Genomic DNA, 12,179 nt, shown 5'->3' with positions numbered 1-12,179 from the left:
AGTTATAAGGAAAGCTCATGTCGTTTGGTGCAAGCAAAGCATATAGATAGGTTGGAAAATAGTATAGTTTGAGAGCCGAGAGTATATTTCCACAACTAATAAATCAGTAATTGGTCATTTGCTTTCTATGCATATGAGTACATGACATCCCGGGACGATGTGCCGTCCAGGTGCTGACTCAAATGGACGTCATGCGGCCACTTTGAAGTCTGGTGCTAGCCTAGTGCTGGTGCCATCACATCTTCTCCCTCCCGGCCGACGAGCGAAAATGAAGGGTCTTTTACATCCCTGCCATGGTGATCATCGAGCTCGTCTACATCAACGGTGGAAAAGAACTCGATGGAATTCAACACTTATTTTGCAGGGTATTTTATGTAAAAGTAGGGGATTGTGTTGTAATTTTTTTTATTGGTGGTGGGGTGGGGGGGTCCTTTCTGTGTTATTTTTTCTGGATTTTAGCGAACATAATTAAACAAAAGTGGGATCTTAAGTTTTGTATTATTATAAAGCTATGTTTTCATACACATGAATTTTGAAATTCACATGTGCAATCAGGAACTAAATTTGAGGAGCCGTGGCGAAGCACGGGCATTCAACTAGTTATGGTCTTATAATCCAAATAGTCACATGTGTATGTAAACTATGTTTACCTTAAACTGTTTGGAAACATCCTTAGCCGATGAACCAAAACTTCAATGTCTTTGAGAGGACAAGCTCACAGCATGGAGACCACGAAAAACATTGCATGGAATGGAATTTGCGAGAATGTCAGCCAACCTGCATGATTTGCAACATGTTCAGACTAGTATTATTAAAAACAGGGAGTTGAGAAGGACGAAAGTAACCACAAAAACGACCATAACACATAGTTACTAATGTAACAGACATTGACCATTCACCTTGATAAGTACGACAATCAACAGGAACAGAACGACCAGATTACTCTGATTCATTCCTCTACCCAAAAGATTAACCAGGAAAATTTGACTGTAATTCCTGTAGAGAAGCTGCCATAGCAATAAACCATGTTAGCACTTGCACATACATCAAAAGACTTAGAACTAAGGCACTGGAATCGAAGTTTGTACCCAAAATGTGAAATAGAGGTCAGTAATGGTCATATTTGACGTGTAAAACAGATTAATTGGGTATGAACCTTGCTGCACATAAGCATTCCTTGATCCCACTGGAAACGCAACACAAAAGCCATGGAAATACGTAGCACTGAGGAATACCAAAACAGCAGCAGGTAAATTGGTCACATCTGGAAGATTATGGTGATCCAAAGCCTCCCGCAGAGCGGCGTTACCAGTCCTAGTACCAAGATATGGAACAATGGGATCACAACAGCTTCAAGCACCCTGGACACTGTTGTTGGCTGTGGGGCTAAACATGTTCCGGATTTATATTCTCGCTCTATGCCATAAGTTTTCCATGAGCCAAGTCATCGCAGAACAATATGCCAACAAGAGATTCTAGTGATAGCTACTCTTTCAATACTTGTAGGCTTGTGATTTTTTTCCATGATGCGGAGAAATTCCATGCACACATCTTTGTACCAGCCCCCCAAAGCAGTCCATCCATGAGAACAGCCCATGCAATATTGTCAGGATTTGAAGTCCTCAATAGCATGTGTTCAAAAATAAATTGGTCTTCTTTCCTCCCGTGAAATTGGCATAAAGAACATACTAGTGCTCTATAACCAAACAAGATGGAGTTCATGACATTGAGCAGACAGATGCCTGAATACGCTCATAGCCAGGTCAACTTTCAGAGCTCTCAATAGTGAAATAATAAAATAATTATATGCCTCGTGGTTTGGACATAAACCCTGACCAACCATGCTTCTGTACAGCTCATCTGTGCAAAGTGCAAACCATCTCCCACTTCTGCTTGATTCAATAGCAATGCAATCGTACAACTATGAAGATAGCCCAACATCCATTTCTGCTAACTTAGAAGATAAGACTGAAATGGCTTCTTTGTTGATGACTTGGCCATCAAAGCTACAGTCTGAGACTGCATCAGGCAAAGGCCCTAAGTTCCTGGTTCACCATCACGTGCTCATTTTGCAAGCCAGAGACTGCATCAGGCAAGGCGACAAGTTTCTGGTCCACCATCTTGCAAGCCTTTAACCAAAACAGCATATGTCCACAAGGTTGGTTGGCATCCAGCATTTATCATTTTTCCTTAAACATCAAGGGTGAATCATCTTTGCCTCACATTATATAAACTTCAATCATCTTGATATAAGTAACTTCATCTGGAGTAAGCCCTTGCCTCACTATATCTGAAAACAATTCCTCAGCTTCCTCTATCTTGCCTTCTTGACCCATAGGTTGGATTAGAGAACTGTAAGTATGCAAATTAGGTAACATCTATGTTCAACCATCCTGTTCAACATTAAGGGCCAAAGACGTGGCACCATTTATCCACAACCCATAAATCATAGTAAGTGACTACATTTGGAGATATCTTTTCCTCAAGCATCAGATCACATGGTTTCTCCGCAGCAGAAAAAATACTTTGCTTAGTTTGGGCATGGATTAAAAAAATTGCAAGTCTGAACATTTAGTCTGCAACCATGTTCCTTCATGTGTTAAAACATTTGCGCTGCACAGTCCAGTTTATCGTCCTTGCAGTATCCTCTTATCAGCGTAGTGTGGGTAACTACATTTGGGCATAACCCATGATCCACCAATTCACTGGACAATCGAGAATCCGATTCCATTTTTGCTTTTCTTGCAAAAACCATCGTTCAATTCAGTATAAGACCACTCATCAGGTTCACACCGGTTAGCCTTCATAAGGTCTAGAATCCTAAGAGGAACTCTAGTATTCCCTGAGTTACAGTATGCTTTGATGATGGTGTTGTATGTCACAAGTGTAGCCGTAGGTCTGCCCTCAAACATATCAGTGATCAGCCACCAGCATTGCCATTGCTTGTCGGTATCACAAGTTTTACAACAGCCCTTGATCCTTTCATTTATATATCCTGGTTTGGGTAAACAGCCATGTCTCTGCATCACATTATAAACGATGAGTGCACAATCCAATTTCCTAGCCTCCACCAGAACAATGATCAAAGCATTATATGTCACTGTATTAGGGAGCACGCCATCTCTTGCCATCCTGTGAAAGCTGTTCGCAGAACACCATGTCGTGTCATTTCCGTAATGAAATCAAATGCCTCGTTCACCCCCCCCCCCCCACTATTTCAGAACCCATTGATCATGGCTGAGTATTCTGCGCTGTTGGCTCACACTCATCTTTATCCATTCGGCTGAAAATCTCAACTGCTGAATGAATCCAAGCAACTGCTACTACAACACCCGAGAGACGTTGACGTGTAGGTGAAAGCGTCGGGCTTAATCCTGGACTCGGACACCTTATCCATGACTGACTGCCCATCTCTAACATTACCATCCTTGCACAATGCGTTGATCCTGAGCCGGCGGTCGTACCTGTCCATGAGGGTGGCCGTCCTGCCGAGGGTGCTCGGCTGGATCAGCAGGGCGCCATACGCCGTGAGACCATCTTGGCCGCTCCGCAGGGGAGCGTATCCAGATCATCCATGGTCCCCGTCATCTCCAGCAGGACTTGGTCATGTGGACGCGGGCGCGGTGTACTTGCGACCATCCACAAGGCGAATGGCGAGCGTGACGAAGGTGTCCGGAAGGTGTTTGTGGGAATTCTTCCACGCGAGGAAGAGCAGGAATGGGGTCCGGATGCGAGGTCGCCGTCGACACGGTGGCGGCCTGCGTGGGCGTGAGAGCGGAGAGCAAGGCGCCGCGTTTCCAATCGAGCTGCGCGCGCTCGATTATCTTCTTGTCCTCCCGCCGCAGAGCCTGGGGCGCTGCTCGAGTCTGACTCGGTCTGGGGTAATCCCCGGGGATTTGGGGCTGTAGCTTGTTGTCTATGGAGGAAGAGGAGAAGGCGGAGAGGAAGGGAAAGAGGAGCGGTCTAGGGCGGGCGGCGGCGGCGCGTGGAGGAGGGAGAGGGGACGCAGGCGAGGGGCAAGCGGCGCCACGGAGAGGAGGGGACGCAGGCGAGGCGGTGGTCACCGAGCCACCGCCCACCGCACGCCCCCTGGTCGGGTACGGGCCAGGCCCACTTGTGTATGTTTAGCCTGTACCAGTTAGTTTTTTCATTTTCTTTTTTTCTTTTCTGTTTCTTTTCTTTTTTCGGTTTTCGGTTTTGGTTATATTTTTTCAGATTCGAAAATTTAAATTTTTTAAAATTGTTCAACTTGAGAAAATGTTTAAATTCAAAAAATGTTTAAATTTGAAAACCGCTCAAATTCAAAAAACATTCAAATTTGAAAACTGTTCAAATATGAAATTTGTTCAAACTCGAAAATTATTCTAATATGAAAATCGTTCAGATTCGAAAACTGTTCAACTATAAAATTTGTTCTAATTCAGAAATGTTCAATTCGGAAATTGTTTATAGAAAAAAAATACTTTTTTGTTCAAATTTAAAAATGTTCAAATCTGAAAATGTTTAGATTTTTTTTTAAAAGTGATTTCTTTTTAATTTGAAAAATATTTAATTTTGACAAATGTTCAGATTTTTAAAAAATCTTTTAAAAAAGAAATCAAACAACAGAAAACAAAAAGAAACGAAAAAGAAAAAACGGCTTACCTGATGTTGGGCTGCGGCCCAGTTAGTAACCCGGTGGGCGCGCGGGGTGTGCAGCAGCCCCATCGGCACCGACCAGATCGGTGCATAGCATCTCCCAAAGAGGAGCTCCACGAAGAAGAAAGGTAGGAGGACGGATAGGTGGGCTATCTATTCGTATAGCGAAGGCCCAAATTATGAGGACGGCCTAGCCCGTCGTGAGCTCGCGGCTTAACCTAACGCAGCCTGGCCTTCTGCGGAGTGCGGTGCTGTAGCCTGCGCACCCCTTGGCTCGCATCGGTCTAGCATTTTTCAGTCGGTTAGTTTTCTGGGCTTATTTGCGTTCTTGGATAGCACGGGTCTTTTATATCACCCCTGGGATCGGCTCCGGAGGAACGCCCGATTTGACAGTTTCTCTAGTGTCAGGCCCTGGCGAGACGAAAAACGATAACGTCGTTCGCACGAGAGCTCCGCCTCGGCATGGCAGGAGAAGCCGAAATTCCAGCGGCGTTGCGCGGCAAATGTAGGGGTAACCTCCCTCTTCGGTTACCCTCTCCAATAGCCCCCTCCCAAATTTTGCATTCCCCAATTTTCGCACCGGCGGCAGCGTCGACCCAGATCTGGCAGCGCGCATCTACCTTCGGTCTCCGGCGCCGGATCAGGGTCCTCTTGTCGAGCCACGGCGGAGCCTGCGCACATCTGCGGTGGCTTTTGGCCGTGTCCTTCGTCCGCCGTGACGGAGGTAAGGGGAAACTCCTCTACTCTATTTTAGTGTTAGATTCATATTCGTACAACTAGTTGGGTTCGATAAGACCGTTCGTAATGCATAGATCTTGTTTGAGTGGACCGACCAGCTCCAGCTTGTGCATCACGCCGCAGCACTCATCGTTTGCATACAAGTCTGGATCCTGATGGTGCACAAGAGAACAGTTAGGCATGCTGTTTTTTCTCATGTGACTTACAGACCTATGTAACAACGAGATCAAGAGAGGATTGCCAACTTAAACAACATCTACAACTGCAACGACGTAGAGGCTATCCAAATGCTACAGATGAGAAGAGCTCATTTCTATGCACTTGTGGAAACGTTCAGGGGTAGAGGACTGCTGACTGATAGCATCCACACAACTGTCGAATAACAAGTCGCAGTGTTTCTTCAAGTCGTCGGTCATAACCAGAGGTTCGGAATCATCCATAACACATTCAGGCGATCCACGGAGACTATCCCTCGGTACTTCCAGCAGGTGTTGTACGCAATTGGGGAGCTCAGAAGTGACGATCAAGCCAACATCAATGAACACACCAACCAAGATCAAGAACAGCTACAGGTGGTTCTCCTATTTCAGACTGAGTACAAAATCATGTTCCTTCTACCTATCAGATGTGTGCTACTATGAGTAACATGACAGTGTGCTAAAAAATTTACAGGATTGCATTGGCCCATTGATGCTACTCATGTCACTGCAAAGGTACCGAGATCAATGTCAGTTATTTCGTAAGTTTGCAACTGTGATGAACTGTAATTTATATGTGATGGGAGGTGAGAGCATGGTAAGACTACCCATTGTAGAGAAGAGGTAATTTTAGGCATGCCTGGATGGTACCAAATAGGCCTAATCTCATCTCGATCGAGATTTGAGCTTGGCTGCACGCAAACAAATAGAATGCTCTTTTGGCCCAGCCGATGCAGCCGACCTACCAAACAACAGGCCAATTTCGATCCATAGCTCATTGTGAATACGCAAGTATGGTTGCACCACTACGCCTGTGAGCCACGAATCAAACTCACGCAGCCAAACGCCCTCCTGGCTGCTGCTTCTTGCGGTGTAGCATCGGAGGCTAATCCCGATCAAAACGGCGAGCCTAGCTACTACCTCTGTGCTTCGCTGCCATCGTGAAGCGATGTAGCTAAGCAGTACACTAGTAAAGCTTGCCAGAGGCTCAGGCCTCAGGGAGCACTCCACACTTTACTCATGCAAAGCGGTCCAGTGCTCAGTAAAATATACAATGCACACCATGTGTTTGAAACATATATACAAGCAAAAACTTATGTTAGAGCATCTCTACCGGTGCCCCAATGGGCGCTGGCACTACCATATGAGGATGCTGGCAGAGCATACTGGATGTTGCTCCCACATCGGCGTCCCTCATACGCCAGCTCCGATAGAAATTTAAATTTAACATAACATTTAGAAATGAAATTTATACAAAAGTTACTTGAATTTAAACTAAAAACTAATAAAAATCTAGCGGCGACGTGCGTCAAAGGCGCTGAAGTCGAGGTTGTTGCCATCGTCGTTGGATGAACCGAAAGACCAGGTGTCGTCGTCCTCCTCCTCCTTTGGCGCCGGCGGCTCGGAAGGTCCGGCGAGGTCGACGAAGTTGGCGCCGTAGTCCCTGGCGGACCACACCGCCGCTTGCCGTGGGTCCAGCGTAATCTGCCGGTAGTCCTCGTCGACGGAGCGGCCGACGATGAAGTTGAGGCCGGGGAAATCCTCCTCCTCGTCGTCGCCACGGAGGGCCGCCTCCGCCTCCTTCTCCCACCATAGCTTCTTCGCCGGTGGAAGTGGTGGCGAGGTCGCGGCGTCCTCCTGCTTGAGGCGGCGGCGGTGGCCCGACTCCATCGTCCGACGGGTCGGAGTAGAGGACGCGCGCCTCGCCCCATCGTGGATGACGATGCCTCGGTGCGGCCGAGCGCGTGCGGTCACCGGCTGCTGACGATCCGGTGCGCGAGCTCCCGGACGCCATGGTCCTTTCCGGCGGCGCCCTCTGCAGAGTCGGCGTCACCGGTGTCATGCACTTCGCCTACGGGAAGTACAATGGAACGCGTGGCGATTGTCGCCGCGGACGCTCTGGAGGAAGCCGTACTGCCGCAGTGTGGCGTCGACTTCGCGGTCGTGCCACCAGGCACGACGGCTGATAACCCACAAGTATAGGGGGGATCGCAACAGTCTTCGAGGGAAGTAAAACCCAAATTTATTGATTCGACACAAGGGGAGACAAAGAATACTTATAAGCCTTAACAACTGAGTTGTCAATTCAGCTGCACCTGGAAAAGCACTAGTAACAGGGGTGATGTGAAAGCAGCAGTAATATGAGAGCAATTGTAACAGTAACACATCAACAGTAGCAATAACACAGAGGCAATGGCATCAGAAAATAGTTGATACTACTTCTAATGACATATAGACCGAATGAGTATTTGATGATGAAAGATGGGCCGGGGTTCCCAGCTATCTACACTAGTGGTAACTCTCCAATAACAAGTGTTGGGTGAACAAATTACAGTTGGGCAATTAATAGGATTGAAATAGCATTAAGACAGAACATCAAGTCTATTAATCATGTAGGCATGTTTTCCTTATATAGTCATACGTGCTCGCAATGAGAAACTTGCATAACATCTTTTGTCCTACCAGCCGGTGGCAGCCGGGCCTCAAGGGAATCTACTAGTAATTAAGGTACTCCTTTTAATAGAGAACCGGAGCAAAGCATTAACACTTGGTGAAAACATGTGATCCTCGTATCTAAGCCTTCCCCTTCGATTATCCCGATTCGTTGTCACTCTGGGGCCTCGGGTTCCGGACATAGACATGTGCAAACAACTTGTAGATACAATCTAAGCAATAATTATAGAGCTTGAATCTAAGATCATGCCACTCGTGCACTAGTGACAAGCATTAAACACAACAAGATTGCAACAACAATAACTTCACAAACTATATAGATAGACTGATCATAACGTAACAATTTATCGGATCCCAACAAACACAACACCGATTACATCAGATGGATGTCAATCATGTAAGGCAGCTCATGAGATCATTGTATTGAAGTACATGGGAGAGAGAGTACCAACTAGCTACTGCTAGAACCCGTAGTCCATGGGGGAACTACTCACGGTGCATGATGGAGACGGTGGCGTCTGATACGTCCCCGACGTATCCATAATTTCTGTCGTTCCATGCTTGTTTTATGACAATACTTACATGTTTTGCTTGCACTTTATGATGATTTCATGCATTTTTCGGAACTAACCTATTAACAAGATGCCACAGTGCCAGTTCCTGTTTTCTGCTATTTTTGGTTCCAGAAAGGTTGTTCGGGCAATATTCTCGGAATTGGACGAAATCAACGCCAAACCTCCTATTTTTCCCGGAAGGCTCCAGAACACCGAAGAAGAGTCGGAGAGGGGCCAGAGGGCCACCAGACCATAAGGCGGCGCGGCCTGGCCTAGGCCCGCACCAGCCTATGGTGAGGAGCCCCCAGGCACCCTCCTGCGCCGCCTCTTCGCCTATTTAAGCCCTTTCGACCTAAAAACGCAGTACCAATTGACGAAACTCCAGAAAGACTCCAGGGGCGCCGCCACCATCGCGAAACTCCAATTCGGGGGACGAAGTCTCGTTACGGCACCCTGCCGGGACGGGGAAGTGCCTCCGGAAGCCATCTCCATCAACGCCATCGCCTCCATCATGCTCTGTGAGTAGTTCCCCCATGGACTACGGGTTCTAGCTGTAGCTAGTTGGTATCATCTCTTCCATGTACTTCAATACAATGATCTCATGAGCTGCCTTACATGATTGAGATTCATCTGATGTAATCGGTGTTGTGTTTGTCGGTGTCGTTGCCTAATCGACGGTACCTCGGAAGAGGGATCCTCACGAGGGGGAGAAGAAGTAGGGGCCATAAGGCGGAGTGCACACGGGACGGTGGTACGCGAGTTACCCGGCTTCGGAACACCCGCACGATGACGGGGCCTACTGCTCGCTTGTCCGGAATTATCTGGGCGCTTTCGCGTTGTTACCATGAGTTGTGGTTGTGCCTCTAGGGCTCCCAGGATCCGGCTTATAAAGGCACACGGATCTAGGGTTTACATGGAGAGTCCTAGCCGGAATACAAGTTGCCTAACTACGGTACAATGTCTTGCCGTGTACGTCAAGGATCCGCCTTCCTCTAAGTACGTGCTGGATCCGGATACTTCATGGGCCGTCACGGATCCGGCCTCCTTCGTAGGTCGGTTGAGATCCGGCTCCCTGTTCCTGGGCTGGACTTCATCCTTCAGGATCTACAACAACTGGGCCGCCCGATGGGCCACATGCCTCACCACCAACTATGGGCCACCCGGGCTTGCCGGATCTAGGCCATGCCGTTGATATACCCATAAAGTATACCCACAACAGTAGCCCCCGAAGTTCTCCGAGATTCGTCATTCCTCCGACTTCATTCAGCTCGAATCCGAAGAGAATCTTGAAGAGCTTCAAAACTCTTACTCGATTCCGGGTGCATCTACTCGAAAATCTTTCGTCTTCGGAATGGATATCACAACGGAGATTCCGCTTTTCCCGTGCACAACCTCCTTATTTCCCGCGCTAAATTTTCGCAGATGCAAATCTTTAGCCGGAAATTTCGGGAGTGCATGGTTAAGTTACCTCCACGTCGTTTTACCGCACTTGACCTAAGACACGTGTCATCCATCCAACGGTGCGACCGTTCCGTTTCCACCGTTGGATCCGAATCCCGAATCTCCGCGCGTGGCCTATAAATACCCCGCGGCTCGGTAATTCCTCATTCTTTCACCGCACCTCACCACTTCGTCTTCTTCCTCGCGCCGCGCCGCCCGACAGATCTCATCTCCGGCGAGCTCCACGGTGAGCTTCACACGCCGCCGGCCCAAGATTCTCCTCGTGCCAAGAATCCCTCGGTTGAACGGGAAATCCTGTCCGCCGCCGATTCGTGGTCACGCGAGGCGATTCCTTGCAAGTCCGGCGACCTCGACTCCACCGGAGCTCCGTCGAGCCACCGCGCCATTGACGGTACGTGCGCCGGCCTTGTAGAAGAAGAAGTAGCTGTAGTATAGATTTTCCGGTTACTCAAATTAGCTCGCATGGGTGCAGCCGGAAGCATGCCTCACGGTTCTCCTCACTGCACTGGTAGTTCTCCGAGTAACCCGGAACCCAGTGTCGTGGAACCAATTTGCCCGGATCCCATTGCGTTCCTACCACCATATGTTTCCGACATCCGGCTTGCTCAACCATTTTCCGCATCTTCCAGCACCACGCCAGGCCGGATCCCTTCCCTTAAAGAACTCCAAGAAGAACTCGAAGGTCAAGCGAGGATGGCAACCAAGGTGCGGGAAGCGGAAAACAAGAGGGCTTCTAAAGCTCGGATCCGCGAAGGAGAACGGGGTCAATGGTGGCCCTGTGAAACCACCGATGTGGAGCTCGGAGAGCTTCGAACGAGGGTATGATCTCCGCCTCTCGGAGCTTCATACGTGACACCGACGTCCCCAAGCCCGGAGCCGATGAAGTGGTTATGACCAAAGCTTGGGTGGAGCGCGGATTGTCGCTCCCCTGTTCAAAGTTTTTCCTCTCCATCCTCGGCACATATGGGCTCCGGCCGCACAACATCTGCCCAAACTCATACCTCCTCCTCTCCAACTTCGTTACACTTTGCGAAGGGCATCTCGGAATCCGTCCGGATGTCAAGTTATGGCAGTTCTTCTTCCGAGTGAAGAAAGAAACGAAGGAAAAAGTAATGGTGAACTGTGGGAGCATGACGTTCATGCTCCGACCTGGACGCATGTATCCACCTCATGATTCGCACGAATCCGTCCGGTATTGGAACGCCGGATGGTTCTATGAAAAGAACGTCTCAGTTCCGAACGTCCACGATGGCCTGCCCAAATTCGTCAACGAGCCTCCGGAAGAACTTGCGAGCTGGAGCTTCGTTCCCTCACTCGCCCAAACTCCGATCTTGGAGAAGGCGGCGCGGAGAATATCTTGGCTAGTCCATGATGGGCTAACCGGAGCTCAACTCACACTTAGCTGGTTTACCGGCGGATCCGGCCAACTGCGGCATAACGCGCGATTAATCTGCGCATACACCGGGGCGGACGACCTGCTCCGGGCTACCCGCCACGACCTTCGGCTGACTCTGCGAAAAGGAGAATCAAAACGCTCGTGAAGATAGGCCGGGGCCAACCGGTCCCGGAACTGATCAAGGATATCTACACAAACGACCAGTGTCCTCCGGTAAGCTCAGTTTCCTTCGTCACTTCAAACTTCACCAGTTTTTGGATATTGATCTTAACTTATATGCTTATTTCCTCCAGCTCGATACTCTGGCGGAGGAAAACTTTCGCACCATTCTTCGTGTTCCTGTCAGCGGCGACGGGGCGGAGGAGGTTCGGACGACGAAGAAGAGGAAGAGGAACGAGGCACCCCGCAAGGCGGCCCTCGACCTTCGAAGCGTCCCCGCGCCAAAGCTTCCGGCTCGGAAGCCGGAGCCGGCGGCGAGGCCTCCGCCAAGAAGCCAAAAACCGTGAAGCCCCCTCCGCTAAATTCGAAGAGAGCGGAGCAAGCACGTTTGAAAATGCGGCAACGGTCGGCAAACGCTCGCGCCCCATCATCCCCGGCGCCCGTAAGTTTCCGAGTATGGTACATCTCTACTTGGATGAAGTTGTTTATGACGTGAACCCCTTCGCTTGCATGTAGGAATCCAAGTACCGCCGCCACCCGGACCACCAACCAAGAGCCCATCACCAAATACATGAAGAAATC

General features: G+C 49.0%; 1 long non-coding RNA gene across 1 annotated transcript; it reads right to left on the bottom strand.

Moving 5' to 3' along the window:
- Positions 1 to 656: 656 nt before the first annotated feature.
- Positions 657 to 2,854, bottom strand: LOC124701684. The gene is made up of 3 exons (XR_007002169.1): positions 1,089 to 2,854; positions 900 to 1,007; positions 657 to 777 (listed from the first exon to the last, which is right to left on the bottom strand). It is a non-coding gene; the product is annotated as an uncharacterized LOC124701684 (long non-coding RNA).
- Between the last annotated feature and the right edge of the window lie 9,325 nt (positions 2,855 to 12,179).

This window comes from Lolium rigidum, chromosome 3 (genome assembly GCF_022539505.1).
Source record: "Lolium rigidum isolate FL_2022 chromosome 3, APGP_CSIRO_Lrig_0.1, whole genome shotgun sequence".
In the NCBI taxonomy this organism is placed as follows: Eukaryota; Viridiplantae; Streptophyta; class Magnoliopsida; order Poales; family Poaceae; genus Lolium; species Lolium rigidum.
This window is presented reverse-complemented; position numbering and strand designations above follow the sequence as displayed.